This window comes from Ipomoea triloba, chromosome 13 (assembly GCF_003576645.1).
Source record: "Ipomoea triloba cultivar NCNSP0323 chromosome 13, ASM357664v1".
Taxonomy (NCBI): domain Eukaryota; kingdom Viridiplantae; phylum Streptophyta; class Magnoliopsida; order Solanales; family Convolvulaceae; genus Ipomoea; species Ipomoea triloba.
In genome coordinates, this window is record NC_044928.1 from 30,309,093 (window position 1) to 30,317,899 (window position 8,807).

Genomic DNA, 8,807 nt, shown 5'->3' on the forward strand with positions numbered 1-8,807 from the left:
TTATAATCCTTCACTGTTAAGGTCACAATACAAGACAGATATCGAGTATGGGCTTTCCTGTAAATCAAAGAAAAGCAATAATATATATAAATTGGGTAACACATAAAAATTGACCAATGAAATTAAATATTTACCTCCACTTTTTCTGCCTTTTTTACTTTCTTTGGTGAAGAATTACATAGTGAGGCATTCATGTTACTTTATTTCTCCAAAAAATGCTGCATGACATCACGATACAGCTATAATTTACAATCCATAATTTCATTTTTTTAAAAAATAATTCATCAATTATGGCCAAAGATGCTTCCACTAAATATGATAGATTTTTATGTGTTGCATATTTAATTTATTTTAGCACTATTAACTATATTATTGTCTAGTGACACAAAGTGGCTCTCCCATATGGATCCCATGAGTTCAAGCCCTAGTGATCGAAGGACGATATTAACTCTTTGTGCTTAAGTAGGTTGAGAAAGTTGTTATGAACAACAATATTATATTCTAACAGAGTCTATAGTACTAAAAAAAAATTATATTATTGTCTAGTACTATCACATTATGAAAGATTATTCATTTTATTGCAACAACTTGCACGTATGTACTCATACAATGTATAAGATCATAGTATGATCGATTTCAAATTTAATATTTATGACTTAAATATCAATTCGACTATATAGTTCATACTCCATTATAACAGAGTCAATAGCACTAAAAAAAAAAGAAGATGGCGCAATAAAGCTAATGGTGGGCCTGGAGGTAATTATAATGATAAAGTGGAGTTTCCTTAACGATGTTATAACCCCAAAATGGGCAGTTTTTATTTTAGTTTATCATATGATTATGGTGTTCAACACTTTGATTATAATATGATGGTAAAATCAGTGAGACAAAGGAGAAATTGAAGTGTTATTATATATAATAATCTAATAATGGATTATTTATCCAATGAAAACGTGGTTTGTTTGCATGTATAGATAATTATAAACGCATTAAAAAAAAATAAAAGCAATTAAATGTTATACACATTAATTTATTCTCACCCATGATATTTTGCAAGTTGAATTAAATATAAAGCTCATGAGTTGGAGTGTCAATTTCTTTCTTCTAAAGGTTGAATCCCAACCCAAGGGCTTCTTACGGCTTGGCCAGACAGAGCATCTAAGAAAATTTGTAACTCAACTGAACACTTACTATGTGATCAACCGAGCTACCCATGCGAGCTGGAGTGTCAATTTCTTGCGGATGATTGTTTGAGCATTCCTTACTTGAGGAGAGTCTCTATTATAGAATAGGTTATGGTTTCTTTTGGGTTATCCCTCATTTTCTCTCAAAATAAATACCTAAATAAAACATATGAGATTGAGAGTTCGAATCCATGTGTATGCATCAATCTTCTTTAGGAAGTTATTCTTTGATTTGCGGGAAAATCAGCAATCACTACTCGAATGTGTGCTATAGGTGAAGTCTGCCTTGTAATTCTATGTGTGCTATAGGTGAAGTCTGCCTTGTAATTCTAGGTGGCAAAAGACCACCAAAAAATAAGTTAAACCAGACTAGGGCAACTCACACGGTTACAATGTAGTATCGCCTCCACTGAAACTCGAACTCACCCCTTCTCACATAGGATGTGACCGTGTGCCACTAGACTACAAGGTCATGAGGAGTCAAATTTGGAACTTTAACTCATAGTTACCAAGTCAATTACCCAACCAACTTAGTTATGAGTTACCCCAACTCAACTGAAGTAGTCTCATTTCGCAAAATACAAATACCAGTGCAGTATGCCAAAAATAAATAAAGCACATTAACATATCCACTAGACAATGTGGTAGCAGACTTGCATGATCCAATATATAGTGGATTACACATCTTGGTGAGATCAGAACAGTACAGTTGTTTTCATTTCAGCTAAAGATATCCTCTCCTTAGGAGTTTAGTTTGTCTAAGAATCTAAGATTGTTAGTTTTGGTACAAGAATATGAACACGGCACGTACGTTGTTTAATATTATTATTGGTTGCGAAAGATAAAGTGCTATGGGTTCACAATACTAAAATTTAATCAAATCAGTCAATTAAAGATGAAGACATAACCATAGTGTTCATAACTACGTACTTGCTATATAAATGCATTTCACGTAGAAATAAAGATCTAAGTTTGAATCGGTTCATGTTCCCTAAGTCCCCTTTAGATATATTAAGAAATTTAGAACTTTCATAATTCTTTAATATATCATATTATTAGGAGACCAGATTTTAGTCAATTATTTGAATTTGGATTTTTTGATTTTCCATTATCAAAAGTCATTCCTTAATTTATAGGAAAATTTGCAACTGCTACACGAATATGCATTATGAATTTCTCGATGAAACTCACATTGTGACTCTAGATGGCAAATGATGATAAGGTGATCGATAGACGAGCTTAGGTTATCCATACATATGTCATTCAGTCATTCTCTACTATAAGATTGTTGCAATTTTGGTCGCTAATAATAAATTTGTCTAATTTCGTTAAGGTTTTTATCGCCACGTGACTTGCACCAAAATTAGAGATCATTTTTTCTCTTATATTAAAATATCCATTAAACTTTTTTTAATATATACATATAAGGGAGAAAAAAAATCAATTACTGCGAGGATTAAGTGCTTATCACTCCACCAAAAGATATACCGAGTAGTAAAAGCATAACTTTATTTGTCTTAATATACTTGCATAGTTGCATAGCAGTCAATGCCACGTTTCAATGGCCAAATGTTATATTTGACCCTCTAAGCCTTCAACCAACACTTACAAGAATCTAAATTTAGCAAAAGTACTCCAACTAAATCAACAAAAACAAAATGTTGATGAAGAGTCAATCTCATGACGAAGGTCGCCCTATTAAAGGTGATCATCATTATTAGTAACTAGTCAAACGATATAATAATTAGCCTCTTGACAAATATGCCTAATTTTTTTAGCGGATCGGAATGTCATTTGCACCCTAAGAAAATAGTATATGCTTGTGCATGATATACTTACCCTCTATAATTTTATGCACAAATATATATGATCCATGCTTTTGCAAAGAGCAAAGAGGGCACTTCAACCTGAATCTACTGATATCATATGAGAATAGAAATTTTGGAATTTGCATTGACAAAGAACTGTACCGGATATAAACATAAGAATAGGAAAAGAGTCCTAATCTAACACAAATATAGAGTCCTAATACATTAACTCTCTTTTATTTATATCATCTTAATAAGAAGGCGACCCACCCTAATGGCCTCTATATATATATATATATATATAGGGTCAAGTTCAGGTGCGGCCGTGCTCTCCCGTGCGACCGTGCGGTTCACACTACTCAATGTTACGAAATACACCACTCAATGTTAAGAAACACACCACACAAATATGCATTGTGGTGTATTTCTTAACATTGTGGTGTGTTTCATTGTAGTGTGTTTCTTAATATTGAGTGGTGTATTTCGTAACATTGAGTGGTGTGTGACTGCACGGCCGCACGGGAGAGCACGGCCGCACCTAAACCAAAATCTATATATATATTACTTCCGGGACAACTCAAAAGTGAATAGATAAGGTTTTGAGTACTAATTTGTAGTTTTTTCGTAAAAGTTGAAGGGTTGATTTTACCTTATTTCAAAAATCTATGTTGAATTAGAGGGGATAATATTTTTTGGACGGAAGGGGTAGTGGAGTAACACAACAAATTAAAAGGGAGCATGCATGCCACCAACGTCACACACACTAGCAATATTCAAGGAGAAAAAAGGTAATATATCAATGTTCCTTTTAAACCATTGTTGGCAAATCCCACTAGATTTGTTTATAATATTAACTTAATTGTTTTCTTATTATATGCAATTGGCATTTTACCAAACTATACATCTTAACAATCTAGGAAAATTGTACATTTCGTTCCTAAATTATAAATTAATTGTAGAATTCGTTCCTGAGAGTTAGTCATACTTACTTTTCCTCAAGTAGTTATCATTGACGTTACATTTTTCGTCCCTTTACTAACAAAACATTTGGGACGAAATTTTCAATTTTAGTATAGCTCAAGGACAATAAGTTAGTACGAAAATCGACGAAAATTACAACACCAATGATAATTTAGGGACGAAAGGTGAGCATGACCAATCCTTAGAGACAAATTCTACAATTACCTTATAACTTGAAAATGAGCTATGTGTGTGTGTGTGTGTTATAACTTGAAAAAGAAATGGAAATTCTAAGGTAGGATTATATATGGGTGCGCCGTGTTAAAGAGTTATATATGAATCAAGCTAACTTTATCATAAATATAATCAAACTTTGTATATGTAATTCGAGTCAAATTTGAATTAGTCAGGTCACGAATCACGATACAGGATACTGAATGTAAGAAGAAAATAAATATAAAAAAAAAAATGAACAAAGAGAAATTGTAGCAACAGTTTCTTTGGCAAAGTCTGGCAACAAATAGACCCACGTAGTAGAGAGCAATAAAATTGGAAAACTTTTGTGAGGCCACAAATTTATTTGGTGCACCCAACACGTTCAGTAACTGTAATTAGGATTTCCAATTCATCCCACTAGACAGCAAGCCTAGATTAAAATAGTTATTTAATAAAACAATCACCAATATTCCAAAGTGGTGGTCTAGTGGATGTAACATAACTTTCGTGCAAAAATGTCACGAGTTTGATTCTTGATAACACCCTCTCTCGGTGCCAATTTGATAGGATTTTTTTATTGTGATTTACAAACTATTACACAAGAATGAGATTTACCGAGTACATACCATTAGATAGTCATTGTGGATTTTTTGGTTCAGGAAAAAGTCAATTAACACAGTTACAAACTTTATTATTGGATTAATTAACTAATACTAATTTGATACCTTATTATTTAATCACAGGCCATATTTCTAGAACTCCAAACATTATTTATTTATTTTCGTTTTACAAATACATAGTGCTGGGTTTGAGATAATAGTGCGAGGATAACCAACACGTTTCATCGTGTCGGAAAAGATTAAGATTTTTCTTTTTCCTTTTAATGAAGTTATTTTCTCTCTTTATATTGCTGACAAATGACAATTTAGGTTACTATTTGTAGCTAATTTAGTCGTCCGTCTACAATTCCGTTTCAACCATGTGTGAGGTAAAAGATAAAGTATTGTTTCCCTAAATTTCTTCTATTACTAATTATTTATTTAACTCCATTATATTGAAACTCCTTTCAACACATGCATTTAAATAGTTTAATAATAACTTTTCTTGGGGATATAAGAAAATGATAGGGACAAAATAAAAAGGTCAGACAAAACAAATCTATGTCTAGCAACACCAACAATGAGTTCTCTAATTGCTTATGTTAGATGAATTTACATGCAAGTTACAAAAATTTTAATTATGATACCATAAATTATAATGTTATGGGTGTTGATAGTGTAAATACCTGATTTTACAAAATATGGGTCGGATCATATTTGGACTCTAGTCTAGCCTTGTAATAAGTTCAAGTAACAAACTTGAGGTAACTGAACTAAGGTCAGATGGTCCCGAACAGGTATATGGTGAGCGAAAATGCATGCCCAAAAGTCCTTCCTCCTCCTGATCATAAATGTGGTGTTTATAGGGAAGGAAAGGGGACACATACCGGGCACTCGGCATGGCTGACACGTGTAGTGCATGCAGTGGGCAAGTTCGAGAACAACGCATCAGCATCTATATAGCCTTGCTCGGGATGATTGTCATGACCAGATCAGAACTGGTCAGGATTGGTCACTAAGCAGCGAAGCACCATTACAATCTCCAGCTATCTCGACTATTACATTTAGGTCGGCAAAACCAGGCTTATGATCGGTCTAGGTCGAGATCGATTCCTCTCTGTGACCTGGCCAGATACCGAGTAGTTATACAATACGTATAGGGAGGTATACCCGGGAGCAGGGAATATTTCCTATCAGGTGTACTATGTATGTTGCAAATGTATACTATCCCCTTATGTACTATTGGATGAAACTTGAAGGGCTAAGTCCAAAATCTTATTATCAAAACGTGATGTTGACTGTTACACAAGTATAAAAAATAACACATTCACTACTAATTATATCTTTTAACGTAATAGTAAGCATTTATTATGACATATATATATAGCTCTGATACAACACATTATAGTACAACTTTATAAAGCATACGATATGGTAGCTCAATTGTAATTTGTAAATGTGATGTTTGGGTCCAGCTAAATAGGGGATTGCCACATTAATTAAAATCCTAATAATATGGAAGGCAAGCAAGTTGATTGTACTTGGAGCATGGGAGGAATATAATTGTTTAGGGAGGAATATTCTCTAGTTCAGAGAGTTTAAGGTCAAGAATGATTCCTTTCTTTTTCAATATATATCCAGTGGGATCTGTACTAGTCTCTGACATGATTAATAATCAACCAAAAGCATTTCCTTACCTTCTGTCGTCAGACCGCATCCAAATAGTCTTTGCCAATCACATTTAAAAAAAATAAATTTATATATATATTTATAATAATCTCTCACTTTTAAAAATAAATTTTATAGTTATATCATTTTATTTGTAATTTATTCACTATTTTTCTATCTATATATATTCTCACAATTTCAACTAATTTTTGTGAAGAGCCTTACTTTCATATAGTGGATAGCATACAACTTTTGTTAGAATTGTTGGTTGGTAATCTTTGCTAAATTAGTAAGGATCGTAAACGGCATGCCTTCCCAAAAAGAAAGAAAAAGAAATGAAATTGGTGCTATTTTTTTTTTTTTTTGGATTAAATAGAGTCCGACACTTTAGCATAGCCTGAGTAATCTACCGTCTCTATTAAGCAACAAGTTTATAAATAGGTATTGTATTGAGATAAGTTTCAACTGTTCTATTAGTTGTAGGTGATGACTCTTAAATCTATGTTGATAATACACACTACCCTGAGGTAAGTCTCAACCATGCTAGTAGTTACGTTGTAGCCTGTAGGTGACGCTTCAATTTATGATGATAATACGATTTTAAGTTACATAATTTGTGAGCACCTAATAACGATCTTTTTGTCATTTATTCAATGAGAGAGATCATGTGGTTTACTTTTTTCATAAAGTCTTAAGAGTTAGTAATGGATCAAGCGTGGCCAAAAGTTATAGCTAGCAAATGAGTAATTTTATGTTCAAATACTTGACCAGTGTCACGTTTTAATAGTAGGATGTTGATCTAGCCATCTGTCATTATTTTTTTTAATTATAAAAAAGAGTAATAAATTCTTGTTGAAGAGGAGGGCTTTCGCCAATTTTCTTGCTCTCTTTCGTGGCAATATAATGACTTGTGGCAAATGCAACATAATGCTAGAGCATGAAGAGATGTGTACTTCTTTATGGAAATAAATATTTAATACTATTATTGGCAAAAAAAAAAAAAAAGAAATCTCGGAAAATGGGGATTAATGAAGCTTCTTTATAATAATAATAAATAATAAAAATCATAATTATAGTAATAATAAAAATAAAAATAAAAATACTAATAATATTATTATTATCATTATTATTGTTGTTATTATTAATTGAATCTGATAGAAAGTAACAAGTGTGCATTTGAAACATGGGGCATGGCAATGCCACATTATAACTTTAATTTTCACACGGTAGGGAGTGTATATATAAAGTTAATAAAATAATGATTAATTTTTTCTTGATTAAAAAATAAAATAAAGATAAAAATTAAATGATTTGGTACCATGAAACAACTTCACCGTATATGTAAAGCAAATCTGAGATGTTGCATTCACAAAACTTTTTATCAAAAATAGAATGGCTTGTTTGTGTTTGTTTTTGTTTTTGTTTTTTCTTTGGGTGTATTAATTGGATATTATATATATGATGCCATGTTCGCATATATTATGAATTGAGTTTATCCCCAAAATAAATTTCCTCCAAAAATATAACTCCTTTATTCTTTTCTTTTTTTTTATTAAATATAAATAGTAATAATAAATAAAAATTGAAAAATAACATATATATAAGCACATACATTCTATTTTGGGTTTGTATCGTGGGATATGTTATAAGACCAACTGTTACTCACTTTGAGAATATATAAGAAAACTATGCATGTGGAAATTCCAATAAAGCACTAAAGCTTTCGCATTAATTACAAGTGTTAACTCAATGAACAAAATGCCAATGTAACGGTAGAAAAATTCATATTTTACTTGCATATTTTGTGACTTTTTGTTATTACAGTTTGGTAATTGTGTCGTTTAGTTATAGCCAATAGAAAAGAAGGATGTGGCCTAATACGAATTACGCGTCCTCGTACAATGTATGTGCCCTAGATGCACCACATTCTCTATCGCTGTACTGCGACTCTAAGTAGGTTGGCATTTTGGTTATCCACCACGTAGCCTAGACCGCAACCTCGTTTCGTCTTATTATGTTTCTGGGTTGGGTTATGTGCTGGAAAAGTATGATTGAGTTCCAATGAACTTCTTTAATTGGACTATCGGATCAAATCGGTCTTTTTTTTCTTTTTTTTTTTTATTTTTTTTTAAGAGAAACAAGAGATCATACATTACCAATAATCCAAACGGAGAACATCAAATTAAAGATAGAGATCGGGAGATTGAAAGAAAAATCAGTTCATATCATCTGTCAAAGAAACAACTTGTCTAGCTAAACAGTGTGCAACATAAGTCGCAAATCATTTTACAAATGAGAGATTTAGGTTACTAATATTTCTTGCCCGTCTTTTGTAATCGCTCTAAATTTACGAAAACTCAATATATACT